At 33.4% G+C, this 21,718-nt stretch overlaps 1 long non-coding RNA gene across 3 annotated transcripts in view; it reads left to right on the plus strand.

Moving 5' to 3' along the window:
• The window catches only part of LOC138947034 (uncharacterized), a 61,281-nt gene that overhangs the window by 37,693 nt on the left and 1,870 nt on the right, over positions 1-21,718 (plus strand). For 2 of the 3 annotated variants that reach the window (XR_011449525.1, XR_011449526.1), the window contains one exon: positions 1-20,470. This exon is cut by the window's left edge. This is a non-coding gene — a long non-coding RNA (uncharacterized lncRNA). The remainder of the gene's footprint in view (positions 20,471-21,718) is intronic. The other variant, XR_011449527.1, reaches the window with a different exon arrangement.

The following is a 21,718-nucleotide window of genomic DNA, read 5'->3' on the forward strand; positions in this document are numbered from 1 at the left end:
CCTTGCGTTTAGAAACAGAAAAAAACATGTTGGTGATAAAGTTAGAAAGTGCAATTTAATAAATATGAAAAGTTAATGGAACAAAATCTGAAAAGACATGGTAGTATTCATTAATTTAGAAGGTGTTACTCTTTTGTTTAGAAACAGAAAACACATAGTGGTGTTTAAATTCAAAAGTATTATAAACCTGATAAGTGAATAAACCAGAAACTGAAAAGACATTGTAGTATTATATAATTTAGAAGGTGTTATCTTTGTGTTTAGAAAAAGAAAACACATGGTGGTGTTCAAGTTAGAAGGTATTTTATACCTGATAAGTGAATCAAACAGAAACTGAACAGACAAGGTAGTATTAAATCATTTAGAAGGTGTCATCTTTGCGTTTAGAAACAGAAAACACATATTGGTGTTAATGTTGGAAGGTATATATACCTAATAAGTATTATAAACTTGATAAGTGAATAAACCAGAAACTGAAAAGACATTGTAGTATTATATAATTTAGAAGGTGTTATCTTTGTGTTTAGAAACAGAAAACACATGGTGGTGTTGTTAGAAGGTATTTTATACCTGATAAGTGAATCAAACAGAAACTGAAAAGACAAGGTAGTATTAAATCATTTAGAAGGTGTCATCTTTGCGTTTAGAAACAGAAAACACATATTGGTGTTAATGTTAGAAGGTATATATACCTAATAAGTGAATCAAACAAAAACTGAGAAGACATGATGATGTTAAATAATTCAGAAAGTGTCATCCTTATGTTTAGAAACATAAAACACATAGTGGAGTTAAAGTTAGAAGGTGTACATGTAATCAGCCTAAAAGAAGGAAAAAGAAACTAAAAAGACACAGCATGGTTAAGGTTAAAAATGAACCAGAAAAAGGGAATTTAACAGAAACTGAACAAGAAATGTTACCGGTGGTGTCAAATAATTTAGAAGATGTCATCCTTGCATTTAGAAACAAAAAACACTTATTGGTGTTAAAGTTAGAAGGTATTACATACCTCATAAGTGAATCAAACAGAAAGTGAGAAGACATAATGAACTTAAATCATTTAGAAGATGTTATCCTTGCGTTAAGAAACAGAAAACACAAATGGAGTTAAAGTTAGAAGGTGTACATGAAATCAGCCTGAAAGAAGGAAAAATAAACTGAAAAGTCATAGTGTTGTTAAGGTTAGAAGTGAACCAGAAAGTGAATTGAAGAGAAACTGAACAAGAAATGTTACCGGTGGTTTTAAACATTTTAGATGTCATCCTTGCGTTTAAAAACAGAAAACACATTGTGTTCTGAAGGTTAGAAGTGTAGTAAACCCGAAAACTTATTTAAACAGAAACTAAAAAGATATATAATTTAGAAGATGTCTTCCTTGCGTTTAGAAACAGAAAAAAACCATGTTGGTGGTAAAGTTAGAAAGTGCAATTTAATAAATATGAAGACTTAATGGAACAAAATCTGAAAAGACATGGTAGTATTAATCAATTTAGAAGGTGTTACTCTCTCATTAGAAACAGAAAACACATAGTGGTGTTAAAGTTAGAAGGTATTATATACCTGATAAGTAAATAAAACAGAAACTGAAAAGACATGATGGTGTTAAATAATGTAGGTGTCATCCTTGCGTTGAGAAAGAGAAAACACATATCGGTGTTAAAGTTAGAAGGTATCATATACCTAATAAGTGAATCCAACAGAAACTGGAAAGACATGGTCGTGTTAAATAATTTAAGAGGTGTCATCCTTGTGTTTAGGAACATAAAACATATGTGGTTGATAAAGTTAGAAATTGCAATTTAATAAACATCAAAAGTGAATGAAACAGAAACTAAAAAGACATTGTAGTATTACATTATTTAGAAGGTATTATCCTTGCGTTTAGGAACAAAAACACATAAGGTTAGAAGTGAACCAGAATAGTGAATTTAACCGACACCGAACAAGAAATGGTACCAGTGGTGTTAAATAATTTAGAAGTTGTCACCCTTGCGTTTAGAAACAGAAAACACATTGTGGTGTAAAGGTTAGAAGTGTAATAAACCTGAAAAGTTAATTAAACAGAAACTGAAAACACATGGTGGTGTTAAATAACGTAGAAGGTGCCATCCTTGCGTTTAGAAACAGAAAGCACATGTTGCTGATCAAGTTAGAAAGGACAATTTAATAAATTAAAAAGTTAGTTAAACAGAAACTGAAAAAAACATAATGGTGTTAAATAATTTTGAAAGTGCCGTCCTTACGTTTAGAAACAGAAAACATATGTTGGTTATAAAATTAGATTAGATATTTATTAAACATTACAAATTAATAGAACAGAAACTGAAAAGACATGGTAGTATTAATTAATTTAGAAGGTGTTATCCTTGCATTTAGAAACATAAAACACATAGTGGTGTTAAAATTAGGGGGTGTTAAAATTAGAAGGTTTTATATAACTTATAAGTGAATACAACAGAAACTAAAAAAAGCTTGGTTGTATTAAATAATTTAGGTGTCATCTTTGCATTTAGAAACATAAAACATTTATTGGTGTTAAAGTTAGAAGGTATTATATACCTGATTTTATCTCCCACAATTCCGAGAGGAATGGGTCACGTAATCCCTTTCCTCTCTACATTGTGGTCGATAAAACCACAATTAGACTTCACTTACTCAGGTAAGCTCGTCATAATTATGTATTAAGTGAATCAAACAGAAACTGAGAAGACATAATGAAATTAAATAATTTAGAAGATGCTATCCTTGCGTTAAGAAACAGAAAACACATAGTGGAGTTAAAGTTAGTAGGTGTACCTGTAATCAGCCTGAAAGAAGGAAAAAGAAACTGAAAAGTCATAGTGTTAAGGTTAGAAGTGAACCAGAAAAGTGAATTTAACAGAAACTGAACAAGAAATGTTACCAGTGGTGTTAAGCTATTTAGAAGATGTCATCCTTGCGTTTAGAAACAGAAAAAAAACATGTTGGTGAAAAAGTTAGAAAGTGCAATTTAATAAATATGAAAAGTTAATGGAACACAATCTGAAAAGACATGGTAGTATTCATTAATTTAGAAGGTGTTACTCTTTTGTTTAGAAACAGAAAACACATAGTGGTGTCCGGTGGTGTCAAATAATTTAGAAGATGTCATCCTTGCGTTTAGAAACAGAAAACACATTGTGGTGTAAAGGTTAGAAATGTAATAAACATGAAAAGTTAATTAAACAGAAACTCAAAAGACAGGTGGTGTTAAATGACGTAGAAGGTGCCATCCTTGCGTTTAGAAACAGAATACACATGTTGGTGATAAAGTTAGAAAGTGCAATTTAATAAACATGAAAAGTTAATGGAGCAGAAACTGAAAAGACTTGGTGGTAATGAATAATTTAGAAGGTGTTATCCTTGCATTTAGAAACAAAAAACACATAGTGGTGTTAACATTAGAAGCTATTATATATCTGAGAAGTGAATAAAAACAAACTGAAAAGACGGGGAAATATTAAATAATTTAGAATGTGTCATCTTTACGTTTAGAAACAGAAAACACATAGTAGTGTTAAAGTTAGAAGTTATTATATACCTGATAAATGAATCAAACAAAACCTGAAAAAACATGATGATGTTAAATAATTTAGAAGGTGTCATCCTTGCGTTTAGAAACAGAAAACGCATATTGGTGTTAAAGTTAGAAGGTATTACATACCTCATAAGTGAATCAAACAGAAAGTGAGAAGACATAATGAACTTAAATCATTTAGAAGATGTTATCCTTGCGTTAAGAAACAGAAAACACATAATGGAGTTAAAGTTAGAAGGTGTACATGAAATCAGCCTGAAAGAAGGAAAAATAAACTGAAAAGTCATAGTGTTGTTAAGGTTAGAAGTGAACCAGAAAAGTGAATTTAAGAGAAACTGAACAAGAAATGTTACCGGTGGTTTTAAACATTTTAGAAGATGTCTAGAAGGTATTATATACCTGATTTTATCTCCCACAATTCCGAGAGGAATGGGTCACGTAATCCCTTTCCTCTCTACATTGTGGTCGATAAAACCACAATTAGACTTCACTTACTCAGGTAAGCTCGTCATAATTATGTATTAAGTGAATCAAACAGAAACTGAGAAGACATAATGAAATTAAATAATTTAGAAGATGTTATCCTTGCGTTAAGAAACAGAAAACACATAGTGGAGTTAAAGTTAGTAGGTGTACATGTAATCAGCCTGAAAGAAGGGAAAAGAAACTGAAAAGTCATAGTGTTAAGGTTAGAAGTGAACCAGAAAAGTGAATTTAACAGAAACTGAACAAGAAATGTTACCAGTGGTGTTAAGCTATTTAGAAGATGTCATCCTTGCGTTTAGAAACAGAAAAAAAACATGTTGGTGAAAAAGTTAGAAAGTGCAATTTAATAAATATGAAAAGTTAATGCAACAAAATCTGAAAAGACATGGTAGTATTCATTAATTTAGAAGGTGTTACTCTTTTGTTTAGAAACAGAAAACACATAGTGGTGTCCGGTGGTGTCAAATAATTTAGAAGATGTCATCCTTGCGTTTAGAAACAGAAAACACATTGTGGTGTAAAGGTTAGAAGTGTAATAAACATGAAAAGTTAATTAAACAGAAACTCAAAAGACAGGTGGTGTTAAATGACGTAGAAGGTGCCATCCTTGCGTTTAGAAACAGAATACACATGTTGGTGATAAAGTTAGAAAGTGCAATTTAATAAACATGAAAAGTTAATGGAGCAGAAACTGAAAAGACTTGGTGGTAATGAATAATTTAGAAGGTGTTATCCTTGCATTTAGAAACAAAAAACACATAGTGGTGTTAACATTAGAAGCTATTATATATCTGAGAAGTGAATAAAAACAAACTGAAAAGACGGGGAAATATTAAATAATTTAGAATGTGTCATCTTTACGTTTAGAAACAGAAAACACATAGTAGTGTTAAAGTTAGAAGTTATTATATACCTGATAAATGAATCAAACAAAACCTGAAAAAACATGATGGTGTTAAATAATTTAGAAGGTGTCATCCTTGCGTTTAGAAACAGAAAACACATATTGGTGTTAAAGTTACAAGGTATTACATACCTCATAAGTGAATCAAACAGAAAGTGAGAAGACATAATGAACTTAAATCATTTAGAAGATGTTATCCTTGCGTTAAGAAACAGAAAACACATAATGGAGTTAAAGTTAGAAGGTGTACATGAAATCAGCCTGAAAGAAGGAAAAATAAACTGAAAAGTCATAGTGTTGTTAAGGTTAGAAGTGAACCAGAAAAGTGAATTTAAGAGAAACTGAACAAGAAATGTTACCGGTGGTTTTAAACATTTTAGAAGATGTCATCCTTGCGTTTAGAAACAGAAAACACATTGTGTTGTGAAGGTTAGAAGTGTAGTAAACCCGAAATCTTATTTAAACAGAAACTAAAAAGATATATAATTTAGAAGATGTCTTCCTTGCGTTTAGAAACAGAAAAAAACCATGTTGGTGGTAAAGTTAGAAAGTGCAATTTAATAAATATGAAAAGTTAATGGAACAAAATCTGAAAAGACATGGTAGTATTAATCAATTTAGAAGGTGTTACTCTCTCATTCAGAAACAGAAAACACATAGTGGTGTTAAAGTTAGAAGGTATTATATACCTGATAAGTAAATAAAACAGAAACTGAAAAGACATGATGGTGTTAAATAATGTAGGGGTCATCCTTGCGTTGAGAAAGAGAAAACACATATTGGTGTTAATGTTAGAAGGTATCATATACCTAATAAGTGAATCCAACAGAAACTGGAAAGACATGGTCGTGTTAAATAATTTAAGAGGTGTCATCCTTGCGTTTAGGAACATAAAACATATGTGGGTGATAAAGTTAGAAATTGCAATTTAATAAACATCAAAGTGAATGAAACCGAAACTAAAAAGACATTGAAGTATTACATTATTTAGAAGGTATTATCCTTGCGTTTTGGAACAAAAACACATAAGGTTAGAAGTGAACCAGAATAGTGAATTTAACCGACACTGAACAAGAAATGGTACCAGTGGTGTTAAATAATTTAAAAGTTGTCACCCTTGCGTTTAGAAACAGAAAACACATTGTGGTGTAATGGTTAGAAGTGTAATAAACCTGAAAAGTTAATTAAACAGAAACTGAAAACACATGGTGGTGTTAAATAATGTAGAAGGTGCCATCCTTGCGTTTAGAAACAGAAAGCACATGTTGCTGATCAAGTTAGAAAGTACAATTTAATAAATTAAAAAGTTAGTTAAAAAGAAACTGAAAAAACATGATGGTGTTAAATAATTTTGAAAGTGCCGTCCTTACCTTTAGAAACAGAGAACACATGTTGGTTATAAAATTAGATTAGATATTTATTAAACATTACAAATTAATAGAACAGAAACTGAAAAGACATGGTAGTATTAATTAATTTAGAAGGTGTTATCCTTGCATTTAGAAACATAAAACACATAGTGGTGTTAAAATTAGGGGGTGTTAAAATTAGAAGGTTTTATATAACTTATAAGTGAATACAACAGAAACTAAAAAAAGCTTGGTTGTATTAAATAATTTAGAAGGTGTCATCTTTGCGTTTAGAAACATAAAACATTTATTGGTGTTAAAGTTAGAAGGTATTATATACCTGATTTTATCTCCCACAATTCCGAGAGGAATGGGTCACGTAATCCCTTTCCTCTCTACATTGTGGTCGATAAAACCACAATTAGACATCACTTACTCAGGTAAGCTCGTCATAATTATGTATTAAGTGAATCAAACAGAAACTGAGAAGACATAATGAAATTAAATAATTTAGAAGATGTTATCCTTGCGTTAAGAAACAGAAAACACATAGTGGAGTTAAATTTAGTAGGTGTACATGTAATCAGCCTGAAAGAAGTAAAAAGAAACTGAAAAGTCATAGTGTTAAGGTTAGAAGTGAACCGGAAAAGTGAATTTAACAGAAACTTAACAAGAAATGTTACTAGTGGTGTTAAGCTATTTAGAAGATGTCATCCTTGCGTTTAGAAACAGAAAAAAAACATGTTGGTGAAAAAGTTAGAAAGTGCAATTTAATAAATATGAAAAGTTAATGGAACAAAATCTGAAAAGACATGGTAGTATTCATTAATTTAGAAGGTGTTACTCTTTTGTTTAGAAACAGAAAACACATAGTGGTGTTTAAATTAGAAAGTATTATACCCGATAAGTGAATAAACCAGAAACTGAAAAAACATTGTTGTATTATATAATTTAGAAGGTGTTATCTTTGTGTTTAGAAACAGAAAACACTAGGTGGTGTTCAAGTTAGAAGGTATTTTACACCTGATAAGTGAATCAAACAGAAACTGAAAAGACAAGGTAGTATTAAATAATTTAGAAGGGTTAAGGTGTCATCTTTGCGTTTAGAAACAGAAACAAGGTGTTAATGTTAGAAGGTATATATACCTGATAAGTGAATCAAACAAAAAGACATGATGTTAAATAATTCAGAAAGTGTCATCCTTATGTTTAGAAACATAAAACACATAGTGGAGTTAAAGTTAGAAGGTGTACATGTAATCAGCCTAAAAAAAGGAAAAAGAAACTGAAAAGACATAGTGTGGTTAAGGTTAAAAATGAACCAGAAAAAGGGAATTTAACAGAAACTGAACAAGAAATGGTACCGGTGGTGTCAAATTTAGAAGATGTCATCCTTGCGTTTAGAAACAGAAAACACATTGTGGTGTAAAGGTTAGAAGTGTAATAAACATAAAAAAGACAGGTGGTGTTAAATAACTTAGAAGGTGCCATCCTTGCGTTTAGAAACAGAATACACATGTTGGTGATAAAGTTAGAAAGTGCAATTTAATAAACATGAACAGTTAATGGAGCAGAAACTGAAAAGACTTGGTGGTAATGAATAATTTAGAAGGTGTTATCCTTGCATTTAGAAACAAAAAACACATAGTGGTGTTAACATTAGAAGCTATTATATATCTGAGAAGTGAATAAAAACAGAAACGGAAAAGACAGGGTAATATTAAATAATTTAGAAGGTGTCATCTTTACGTTTAGAAACAGAAAACACTTAGTAGTGTTAAAGTTAGAAGTTATTATATACCTGATAAATGAATCAAACAAACACTGAAAAAACATGATGGTGTTAAATAATTTAGAAGGTGTCATCCTTGCGTTTAGAAACAGAAAACACATATTGGTGTTAAAGTAAGAAGATATTACATACCTCATAAGTGAATCAAACAGAAAGTGAGAAGACATAATGAAATTAAATCATTTAGAAGATGTTATCCTTGCGTTAAGAAAAAGAAAACACATAATGGAGTTAAAGTTAGAAGGTGTACATGTAATCAGCCTGAAAGGACAATAAACTGAAAAGTCATACTGTTGTTAAGGTTAGAAGTGAACCAGAAAAGTGAATTTAAGAGAAACTGAACAAGAAATGTTACCGGTGGTATTAAACATTTTAGAAGATGTCATCCTTGCGTTTAGAAACAGAAAACACATTGTGTTGTAAAGGTTAGAAGTGTAGTAAACCCGAAAACTTTAGAAGATGTCTTCCTTGCGTTTGGAAACAGAAAAAAAACATGTTGGTGGTAAAGTTAGAAAGTGCAATTTAATAAATATGAAAAGTTAATGGAACAAAATCTGAAAATACATGGTAGTATTAATCAATTTAGAAGGTGTTACTCTCTCATTTAGAAACAGAAAACACATATTGGTGTTAAAGGTAGAAGGTATTATATACCTAATAAGTAAATAAAACAGAAACTGAAAAGACATGATGGTGTTAAATAATGTAGGGGTCATCCTTGCGTTGAGAAAGAGAAAACACATAGTGGAGTTAAAGTTAGAAGGTGTACATGTAATCAGCCTGAAAGAAGGATAAAAACTGAAACGACATAGTGTTGTTTAGGTTAGAAGTGAACCAGAGTGGTGATAAAGTTAGAAAGTACAATTTAATAACATGAAAAGTTAATGGAACAGAAACTGAAAAGACATGGTAGTATTAATTAATTTAGAAGGTGTTATCCTTGCATTTAGAAACAGAAAAAAACACATAGTGTTGTTAAAATTAGAAGTTATTATATATCTAAGAAGTGAATAATAACAGAAACTGAAAAGACATGGCAGTATTAGATAATTTAGAAGATGTCATCTTTGCGTTTAGAAACAGAAAACACATATTGGTGTTAACGTTAGAAGGTATTATATACCTAATAAGTGAATCCAACAGAAACTGGAAAGACATGGTAGTATTAATCAATTTAGAAGGTGTTATCCTTGCATTTAGAAACAGACAACACATATTAGTGTTAACATTAGAAGTTATTATATACCTGGTAAGTGAATACAATAATTTAGGAGTCATCCTTGCGTTTAGAAAGAGAAAACATATAGTGGTGTTAAAATTAGAAGGTATACCTGATAAATAAATAAAACAGAAACTGAAAAGACATAGTAGTATTAAATAATTAAGAAGGTGTCATCTTTGCATTAAGAAACAAAAAACACATAGTAGAGTTAAAGGTCGAAGATATTGTATCTGATAAGTTAATCAAACAGAAACTGAAAAGACATGGTAGTATTAAATCATTTAGCAGGTGTCTTCTTTGCGTTTAGAAACAAAAAACACATATTTGTGTTAAAGTTAGAAGGTATTATATACCTAATAAGTGAATTAAACAGAAAATGAGAAAAAATACTAAAGTTGAATTATTTAAAAGGTGTCATCCTTGCGTTTAGAAACAGAAAACACAATGTGGAGTTAAAGTTATAAGGTGTACATGTAATCAGCCTAACAGAATGAAATAAAAACTGAAAAGACATAGTGTTGTTAAGGTTAGAAGTGAACCAGAAAAGTGAATTTAACAGGAACTGAACAAGAAATGGTACCGGTGGTGTTAAATAATGTAGATGTCATCCTTGTGTTTAGAAACAGACAACACATTGTGGTGTAAAGTTTAGAAGTGTAATAAACCCGAAAAGGTAATTAAACAGAAATTGAAAAGACATGGTGGGGTTAAATAATTTAGAAGGTGAAATCCTTGCGTTAAGAAACAGAAAGCACAAGTTGGTGATAAAGTTACAAAGTGCAATTTTAATAAACATAAAAAGTTAATAAAACAGAAACTGAAAAAACGTGGTGGTGTTAAAGAATTTAGAATACAGAAAACACATTGTGGTGTAAATGTTACATGTACAATTAATTAAACAAAAACTGAAAAAACATGGTCGTTTTGAATAAATTAGAAGGTGTCATCCTTGCGTCTAGAAACAGAAAACACATAGTGCAGTTACCTGGAAAGTAAGTGAAAAAGAAACTGAAAAACCGTGTGGTGTTTTATTCAGGTGTTGAACCTTGTGTTTATAAACAGAAAACAAATGCTGTTGGTAATGTTACAAGAACCAATAACCTGAATAGTAATTTAAATCGAAAATGAAAAGTGATATTGGTGAATAAACTAAAAACTGAAAAGACATGTTGGTGATCAATTTAGAAGGTGTCATCCTTGCGTTTGTAAACAGAAAACACATGTGTTATTGTAAAGTTAGAATGTGGTTTTCATTTGAGGTGTCATCCTTTCGTTATGAACATAAAATGACATGGTTAAAGGTGCAAATTATATTAAACAAATACTGAAAATACATGATGGTGTTCAATAATTAAGACGGTGTCATCCTTGCGTTTGGAAACAGAAAACATATGGTGGTGATACATTTTAAATGTGTAATAAACCTGCAAAGAGAATCATCGAGAAAGTGGAAAGACGTGGTAGTGTTAAATGTACTAGATTTCATCTCGCCATTTACAAACAGAAAACACATGGTGTTTTAAAAAAAGAAGGTGAACTTAATCTAAAATGGGAATGAAACTGAACAGATATTTTGGCGTTAGATTTAGAAGGTGTCATCCTTGCATTTAGAAACAAAAAACACTTTAGTTAGAAGGTGTAATAACCCTGAAATGGCAATGAAAATGAAACTGGAAGGACATGTTGGTGTTTGATAATCTAGATGGGGTTATATTTAGGTATCATCCTGGCATTAAGAAACAGAAAACACATTGTGGTACAAAAGTAAAAAGGTGTAATCAATCTGAAAAGTTAATAAAATAGCAACTTGGAAGACGTGGTGGTGTAACATTTATAAGGTGTGGTCCTTACATTCAGAAACAGAAAACACATGGTGTTGCTAAAGTAAGAAGGTAAAATAAGCCTGAAAAATGAATTACACAGAAACAGAAAACACATGGTGTTGCTAAAGTAAGAACGTAAAATAAGCCTGAAAAATGAATTACACAGAAAAAGAAAACACATTGTGGTGTTAAGGTTAGAAGGTGTAATAAGCTTAAAAAGTGAATTAAACACAAAAGGAAGACACATGAATGAAATGAAAAAAAGAAACTGAAAAGACATGGTGATGTTAAATTTACAAGGTGTCAGCGTTGCGTTCAGAAATCACATGGTGGTGTTTAACTTAGAAGGTGCAATAACCCTGGAAAGTGAATTAAACTGAAACTAAAATAAATTGATCTTATTAAGTGATTTAGAAGGTGTCATCCATGCGTTTAGAAACAGAAAAAAACTATTGGGTTTTAAAGTAAGGAGGTGTTAAATTGTGTCATCCTCAGCTATAGAACCAGAAAGGAGATGGTATATTACATTTAGAAGTGTAGTAAACCTAAAAAGGGAATTAAACATAAACTGAAAAGACATGCTGGTGTAAAATATTTTAAAACCAGAAAACACATGGTGGTGTAACTGTGAGAAGGTGTAATAACCTGGAAGGCGTCATCCATGCGTTTAGAAACAGGCATTACTTAGTGGTGTTTACGTTAGAAGATGTGATAAGCCTAAAAAGTCATGGTGGTGCTAGATTTAAAAAGTGTCATCCTTGCATTTAGAAACAGAAAACATATGGTGGTTGTAGATTTAGAAGGTGTAATAAAACTAATAAGTGACTTTAAACAGAAACTAGAAAGAAACGATGATGTTAAATTTAAACGGTGTCATTATTGCTTTTTAAAACTAAAAACGAATGGCGCTGGTAAAGTTAAAAGGCGTAATAAACCTGAAAATGGAATTACACAAACTGAAAAGATAAAAGTAATGTTAATGTTAGAAAGGGTCATTCTTGCGTTTGTCGTAAAACCTGAAAACAAAGTGAATTAGATATCCTTACGTTTATGAACAGAAAGCATATGATTGTGTTAAAGTTAGTGTGTGTCCTCCTTGCGTTTTGCATAAAACCTGAAAAAAGCATTAAACAGTAAATCGAAAACACATGGTTGTTTTAAAGTTAGGCGTCATCCTTGTGGTACGTATACTCTTTGACAGGAACAATTGTTTCAACGAGAAACAAAAAAAGGGTAAACTTGATATGTGCGTCCGTAAGTAAGATGTACATGGTACCCAAAGAAAAGCTGTAACAAAGATCGTGTAGATAGAAGTTGTCATTGATTATTTAGGGTATGAACCTATCTTTAAAACTACTAAAAGAAAGTTAAATCATTGTAAATTTGAATAATCTTGTAAAAGTAAGATGATGTTCCTCTTACATGTTTGCCATGTTACTGAACTAATGTAGGTTTTTGTTTTTTTTTTTTTTTTTTTTTTTTTTTAATAAGACAGCAAGGAAATGAGGAAAAACATGACATAGACAAAAATATTGCAAAAGTAAGGAAGTATTTTCTTCAGCTGTGTGTTGCATGCGGGTAAACCGACATTAAACAAATAATTAGACAACAGTGTCTGTATGATGGTGTAAAACAAGCACAATGAGGCAGTGGTGTGCTTGCGTGTGTGTTGTGTGCAGCTAGACAGACAGACAGACACATTCTGATTGATTGATTGATTCTGGCGGGAGAGACAGGGGGGAGAGAGAGAGAGAATCAGAGACAGATACAGACAGACAAGAGAGAGAGAGAGAGAGAGAGAGAGAGAGAGAGAGAGAGAGAGAGATACTTCCAGGAGAGAGAGGTGAGAGAGACAGATACAGGCAGACAAGAGATAGACAGACAGACACATACTGACAGGAGACAGGGGAGAGAGTCAGAAACAGATACAGACAGACAGACAAGAGAGAGACACAGACAGACAGACAGGCACATACTGACAGGAGAGAGAGTCCAGAGACAGATACAGACAGTCAAGAGATAGACAGACAGACAGACACATACTGACAGGAGAGAGAGGGGAGAGAGAGAGTCAGATACAGAGACAGACAGACAGACAGACAGACACATACTGACAGGAGAGAGGGAGGGAGAGAGAGAGAGAGAGTCAAAGACTGATACAGACAAACAGAAAAGAGAGAGAGAGAGAGAGAGAGAGAGACACGACAGACACAGAGAAAAGGGAGGGGAGTCTTTCTTAAGTAAATGTGTGTCGTTAGTTAGCAAATTTAGATTTGAAGGAAGGATGTGTCATATTAACATGTGTGTGTCAAATTAAAGAAAGGAAGGCCTTAAGAAGGGTAGTACAGTAGACTCTGCTTAATAAGGTTACCTTGGTGCAGGACAAAAGTGGCTATATTAAGCGGGTGGATTTAATAAAAGCATAAGCATAAAACCCCGTGCAGTCAGAAATTGGCCTCAAAAAGCGGGTGGCTTTATTAAACATGGCCTTATTAAGCGGATTCTACTGTACTTAGTGAAAGTAATGTATGGTATCATACTTGTGTATTTGACTTAAATCAGCATAGTATTCTTTAACATTTAGGATGGTACACAAATGTTAGAATGTGTCGACCTTGCCTTTACTTATGATATATTATTATCATTATTATTGTTTTAGTGTACGGTTTCTACTGTTTCGTCTTCTGCGTCTACTTTTAAGAAATATATAGTTCTTGTCGACTTTCTTTCAACTTATTGTTATGTTTGTTGTGTTTGTTGTTGTTCACATTAGAGTTTCCTCTGTGTTTGTAGCTGGGCTTAATTTGCCAATAATTATTTTGATTGTACGCCGTTTGTTTTGTTATGCCGTACATTCTACTCAATGCTATTTATTGAATATGTCCTGGTGAATAGTAGTCTTTAGCATTGTCTGAATGTGTGTGACTAATTAAATGCATTGCACAATGATTAAAGTAAAAAAAATAAGTTACTCTATAAAACAAATGAAGGCGATCTAAACTAAACAATTACTCAAAACAAAGTTAAACTAGACTTCAATAAAAGTATACTGAACGGAACAAAATACCACACCAAACAAAACCAACTGAGCCAAACCAAACAAAAGAAAACCTTAATAAACTAAACTGACACAAAGAACATTGTATTAGAAACCGTATAAACCTGCCAAACTATCATCCTGAATTGCGTGTGTAGGAATGTTAGTTAGCTAACGTTAAAGGTGGTCGTCTACATTTTTGCTTTTTTTCAATAATCTTATGGTTAGATTTCGCTAAAAAGTTATGTCAGATGATGAATGAACCATGGGAAAAAAAGTTATAGAAAAAAAAAATATATGTAAAATTTTTTTTTTTTTTTGGGTAGCGTGACTCACGCTTCCAATATTTTGTTTTCTGTTTGCTGAGAACATGTGCTTTGCCTAAAAATACTGACCAATCAAATTCATGTCACTATGCTTATAGCCACGCCCAAACAATTAGTGCAGCCCAAACAAGTGCAGCAACAGTTTGACACTGGAGCGCTGTCCACGCTTTTTTTTTTTTAAACGCACGAAATGCACGGGATTTGAGAGGAGTTTTGCGCTTGGCATTTTCTAAATAAGGATATCCTACTATGAGTACTACGCTGGAATACTACAATGATTTTTCAAACGGCTACACTGGCTTCGTCTTTCCTGATCGAAAGGGGGTGTATTGTTGATAATAGTAGAAAATAGACTCTAGATTTCGGTATAAAAATGTAGACAAGGACCTTTAAGAGAACAAGGAAATGAAAAGAATAAAGGTTGAAAGCATTCTTATGTTAGCAAAATAACTTTTTTTAAACTTAATAATTCTTCCAAACTCTCATTCTTGCATGTCTAGGGTGCTAGCAAACTAAAGTAAACTGAACAAGAAAATGAATAACAATATAAAGTGCTATGTTAGTAAACTTAAACTAAGAAAAGACAAAACTGAGGGTGCGAACTATTGGTATTAGGTAGTGTTGTTATCTTAGAAATTCATGCAAAGAAAATTCAAAACTGAATAACTGTGTCAAACTATCAACCTTGCATGTAGGTATATGTTAGTAAAGTGGCTTAGACAGGGCTAGAAAATGACCAACCTTATAAGGTGCAAACATGTAATAGGAATAAGAAAGTGTTGTTATTATTAGTGGTAGATTTACACAAAGAAAATTCAAATGGAATCCTTGCTTGTGCGGATATGTTAGTAATCAGAGTGAAACAGAAGAAGAAAATAGAAAATTCATAACAATATAGTATAAGAAAGTGTAGTTATGTTAGGAAATTGACAGAATTAAAATACATCACTGAATATCGTTGCTAACCTATTATCCTTACTTGTGTTGGAATGTTAATAAACTAACTTAGGCAGATAAAGCAAGAAAACAAATAACACTATATTAAGGTGGAAGATATTGGTATAGGTAGTGTTCTTATGTCAAACAAACTGTCACAAAGAATTGCAAGACTCACTATCTTTGCTGTATGTTATCCTTGCGTGTGTGGGTGTGTAAGTTAATTAACTGAAAGCATGAAAAATAAATAACAATAATTATGAGGTGCATGGTATTGGGTATTGTTGTTATGTGAGTAAACTGACACAAAGAAAATAGAAAGCTGAATAACTCTACTGGACTGTCAAATCTTGCTTGTTTGGCCGGGTATGTTAATAAACTGACTTAAACAGAACAGGAACACGTGTAAAAAAAATATACGGTTCAAACAATTGTGATTATAAAGTGTTGTAATGTTAGTACAAAGACACAAAGAAACCGCACTAATATAAGGTAAAGGGTAACCAGGTATATTACGAATGTTAAAGGTATGTCCAGAAAGCTTTACCATGTATATGACGAAAAGGTTACAGATAACTGGTTAACTGTTATCCTTGCATGTGAGGGTATGTAAGTAAACTAACCGAAACAGAAAACAGAACAAGAAACGAATACAGGGTGTAAACTATTGGTATTAGGTAGTGTTGTTATGTTAGTAAACTGACACAAAGAAGATATGTAACTAAATAAAAGTACTGAACTGTCAATCTTGCTTGTTCGGGTATGTTAGTAAATTGACTTAAACAGAACAAGAAAATGTGTAACAATGTACGGTTCAAACTATTGATAATAAAAAGTGTTGTTATGTTAGTACACTGACACAAGGAAAGTGGACAACTCTGTTAAACTGTCACCCTTGCGTGTGTAGGTAAGTTAGTAAACCAACTTGAGTACAACAAGAAAATGAATAGCAATATAAAATGCAAACTATTGTCATTAGCTAGTGTTGCAGTTGCAGTGTAGGGTTGAGTTTTAGTGTTGTATGGTTAGAACATGGTTAAAAAGTATGTCTAGAAAGCATAACCGGGAATATGAAAACGGCTATGGAGATGACTACAAAGCTTAGGTTGATTAGGTGAACACAACAAATAGTTGCCCACAAAACTAAACGAGGTATACGCAAACATATTCCAGATGTGTTTACAAAGATTTACCATCTATACGAAAAGAAGATTTAAGATATGTCTACAAAGCATAACCAAATAACTATGAAAAAGTTCACAAACATTAATAATTTTGTACAACGCTTAACAAGGTTTAGGACACAATTTTGTTTTACAAAGCTTAACCAAGTTAGAAATATGTCTGCAAAGCTTAGCCATGTCTACGAAAAAGTTTACAAATAGTTTAACAAAGCTTAACTGGGTAAATGAAAAGGGCTAGAAACATGTATACAAAGACTAACCAGCTGTATGCCAATGGTTAGAAATATGTTCACAATTCTTAGCCAGGAATATCAAAAGGGGGAAGAAAGGTTGAAGAGATGACTGAAAAGCTTAAACAAATGTACAGGAAAACGGTTACAGAAATGTGTCTACTGAGCTAGTTTTTAAAGCTAAACAATGTACATGATCAAAAAGATAAGAGATATGTCTATTAAGCTTAATCTTTTATTTGAACCAGGTATAATGTCAGAGATATGTCCACAAAACTTATGAAGGTAAACGAAAGGTTAGCCAAATGTCTATAAAGCCTAGCCAAGTATATGCGAAAAAAAGTAGTATGTTTACAAAGCTTAACCAGATATAGGAAATGCGTCTACAAAAGCTAACCGGGTTTTAGAAAAAAAAAGATTAAACATATATATTTACAAAACTTAACTTGGTATATGGAATAGGTTAGAAATATCCCCAGCTTAGGATGGGTCTACAAATCTGTATTGGGTAAAAGGTTAAACATATACATGTATATTTACAAAACTTAACTTGTTATATGGAATAGGTTAGAAATACCCCCAGCTTAGGATAGGTCTACAAATCTGTATTGGGTAAAAGGTTAAACATATATATTTACAAAACTTAACTTGGTATATGGAATAGGTTAGAAATATCCCCAGCTTAGGATGGGTCTACAAATCTGTATTGGGTAAAAGGTTAAACATATATATTTACAAAACTTAACTTGGTATATGGAATAGGTTAGAAATATACCCAGCTTAGGATAGGTCTACAAATCTGTATTGGGTAAAAGGTTAAACATATATATTTACAAAACTTAACTTGGTATATGGAATAGGTTAGAAATATCCCCAGCTTAGGATAGGTCTACAAATCTGTATTGAGTATATGGAAGAGCTTAAGGTATGTCTGCAAAATGTAACCAGATACATTTTGTTTGAGAGAAAACAAGTATATGAAGAGGTTGGTTATATATATAGCAATTGAAACCAGGTATGTACAGTATATGGAAAAGATTGAAGACATGTCTCCACTACTTAAGTATGTATGATAAAAATGTTCAAGTCATGACTACATAGCTTAACCAGGTATGTTGAAATACGGAAATGATATGTTGTAGAAAGCTTAGTAAGGGATAAGAAGAAAGGTTACATATTTGTCTACAAATATTAAGCCGGTATATGGAATGGGTTTACAGAAGTAAACTAGAACATTTTGCAAGTTGGGGTTAAATTTGTATACAAAGGTTAAAATATGCCTTCATAGTTTATCCAGGACCGTCGCGATATAACCTTCGTGGTTGAAAACGACGTTAAACACCAAATAAAGAAAAGAAAGAAAAAGAAAAGAAAGGTTTATCCAGGTACATGAAAACAAGGTTGAAGAGTTGACATATGAACCTGACATATGAACCAGACATATGAAAACAGGCCACAGATTTATCGACAAATCTAAACTTTGTATATAAAAAAAAAGGTGAAAGATGTGTCTAAAAAGTTAACTGGGTATATGAAAAAGGTGAAATATTAGTTAACAAAGATTACCAGGCAAACGTGAAGAAGTTTAGACTGACTGCAAAGAAGATCGACAGAAAATGATGCAGTTCATTATCAGGTATATAAGGTTTGAAAAGATTACTTTTGAGGTTGACCAGACATGTATATGAAGCACTGTTAAATATATGACTACAAAACTTAAGCAGGTATCTAAAATGGGCAAAAGAGGTCTTTAAAATGCTTAACCGAATTTACGGAAAGGGTCATATATTTGCATACAACGCTTAATGAGGTATATGGAAAAGGTTTCAGTTGTGTATTCAAAGTTTAACCAGGCAAGGAAAAGGTTAAGGAGATGTCCACAATGCTTTACCAACTAAATAATACAGATTGGACAATATGTCTACAAAGGTTGACCAGGTACCTGACAAAGTGAAAAGATGTGATTACAAGGTTAATCAGCTATATGAAAGAAAGTAAGATGAATGTTACAAAACTTAAAGCATGTGTATACAAGAAAGGTTAAATATGTGTCTCCCATCTCCCCCCTTTCCCTCGTCGCGATATAACCTTCGTGGTTGAAAACGACGTTAAACACCAAATAAAGAAAGAAAGAAATATGTGTCCAGGAAATGTAACCAGGTCGATGAAAATATATCTCAGAACACTTTTAAGATATGTCTACAAATCTAGACAATGTATGTAAAAACAAAATACGAGTTATGTATATAAAGGGTAACCAGGTATATGAAAAATGTTAAAGGTGTGTCCAGAAAGCTAAACAAGGTATATGAACAAGGTAAAAGCTATGTCTACAAAGCTCAACAAGGTGTACGAGAAAAGTTTAGAAATTATGTCTACACATCTTAATCAGGTATATGCGAAAAGGTTCAAGATGCATATACAAAGCTAAACCAGGAATATGCAAACGGCCAAAGACATGACTTCAAAGCTTAACCGGCCATATAATCCAGGTTTAAGATACATCTACAAAGCTTTGCCAAGTAGGTGAAAAAGCTTTAAAATATGTCCAGAAAGCTATAGCAAGGTCGATGGAAAACGGTTGAGGATATTTGTACCATGCTTAACAAGATACAGCAAATGAAGAAGTTACAGTTATGTCCACAGAGCTATACAGGTAAAGGCGATAGGTTAAATGTATACCCATAAGGTTTAGCCAGGTATATGATCAGTTTACCAAGGTATAGGGAAAAGGTTAAAGTGATGCGCAGAAAGCTTTATTAGGCATATTAAAAAGGTTTCAGATATAGCTATTATGCTTGTACAGATATATTTAGAAAGGTTACATAAATATGTGCAAAGCCTAACCAGGTCAAGAATAAAGGTTTGAAGAAATCTCATCAACTTCTTAACCAGGTACTGCAAAACAAAATAGTTGAAAAATGCCAAACATGCGTCCACAAAGACCGAACCAAACATATGAAACAAGTAAAAGATATGTCTTGAAATGTTAAGCAGGTATGTGAGAAAGGTTAAAGTGTGTGTATTAAAAGCCACACCAGGTTTTTTTATATAAAAAAGGCTGATATGTCTGCCATGCTAACTCAGGTATATGATAAAAAGGATAATGAAATATCTACAAAACTGAGCCGAGTTTATGAAAAACGGTTTAATATACTATTAGAAAGCTTTACTAGTTACATAAAGAAGACAATCGATATGCCTACAAAGCGAAACTAAGTACATCATGTATATGACGCACGGAACAATATGAGTAAAACCCTTAACCAGGTGAATACGCATTTGGTATATGACGCTTAATGATATGTGAAAAAGGTTCAAAATGTGAAAACCTAACCAGGTATTAGAAATTAGGTTAAATTGAGGGGCACAAGGATAACCAGGTAGATGAATATAATAATATGTCTAACAAGTTAACAAGGTATATTAGCAAGGTTACATAGTGACATGTTAAGAAACTTAACCACGTATAACAACAAGTAAATATTATGTAAAGAAACCTTAAAGTATTAAAAAAGGGTTAAAAGTATGTCTTCAAAGCTAAACTGGTTAGATGAAAAGGTTAAAGATATGAGTGCAAATACGTTAAAGGTAAGTTTTAGAAAGTTAAGAAGGTTAAAAATAGGTACACCTCACCTCACCTCACCTACGCCTGTGACCCCGTCTGGGGTATAGGCCGCCAATCAGCTCCCTCCATGCATCTCTGTTTTGGGCGAGTCTTTCCAGCATTCCCCACGTCTTTCCCATGTGCTTTGCGTCTGCGTCCAAATCTCGGCGCCATGTGTTCCTGGGTCGCCCTCTCTTTCTCTTGCCTTGGGGGTTCCACGTGAGGGCTTGCCTTGTGATGTTTGAAGCAGGTTTGCGAAGGGTGTGGCCTATCCACCGCCAGCGTCTCTGTAGGATGTCCTCCTCGACGGGCTGCTGTCTGGTTCTCAGCCACAGGTCTTCGTTGCTGATTTTTTCTGGCCAGCGAATCTTGAGGATCTTCCTGAGGCAGGTATTGATGAAGACCTGGATTTTCTTCATGGTGGTGACGGTGGTTCTCCAGGTCTCGGCTCCGTATAGTAGGATCGGCTTCACGATGGTATTGAAAACCCTGATCTTTGTAGTGATACTGACTTCGCTGGATCCCCAGATCTTCTTCAGCTGATGGAATGCTGCTCTGGCCTTGCCGATGCGGGTTTTGACGTCTGCGTCCGTTCCTCCCTGCTTGTCCAAGATGCTGCCGAGATAGGTGAAGCTGTCCACCTCTTCCAGCGCACTGCCTTCGACTGTGATGGGTGTGTTGTTAGGTGCATTTGTCTTGAACACCTTGCTCTTCCCTCTGTTGATGTGGAGGCCCAGGCTAGCTGAGTTGTCCGCAACAATGCCGGTCTTTTCCTGCATCTGTTGTTGGGTGTGAGAGAGAAGAGCCAGATCATCAGCAAAATCAAGGTCGTCCAGCTGTGTCCAAAGTGTCCACTGGATGCCATTTCGTTTCTGGTCAGTCGACGTCTTCATGACCCAGTCGATCGCTAACAGGAACAGGAAAGGTGAGAGCAGGCAGCCTTGCCTCACTCCGGTTCGTACTTCAAAGGCGTCGGTGAGTTGTCGGCCATGCACTATCCTGCAGGTCATCTTTTCGTATGATTTCTTGATGATGTTTGTTATCTTCTCCGGCACTCCGTAGTGTCTCAGTAGCTTCCAGAGGGTCTGCCTGTCCACGCTGTCGAACGCCTTCTCGTAATCAAGAAAGCTCACGTAGAGAGGCGAGTTCCACTCCAAGGACTGCTCCAGGATGATGCGCAGAGTTGCAATCTGGTCTGTGCACGACCTTTCCTTGCGGAAGCCGGCTTGTTGATCACGGAGATGCGGGTCCACTGCCTCCTTCATT

The sequence above is a fragment of the Littorina saxatilis genome, linkage group LG14 (assembly GCF_037325665.1).
Source record: "Littorina saxatilis isolate snail1 linkage group LG14, US_GU_Lsax_2.0, whole genome shotgun sequence".
In the NCBI taxonomy this organism is placed as follows: domain Eukaryota; kingdom Metazoa; phylum Mollusca; class Gastropoda; order Littorinimorpha; family Littorinidae; genus Littorina; species Littorina saxatilis.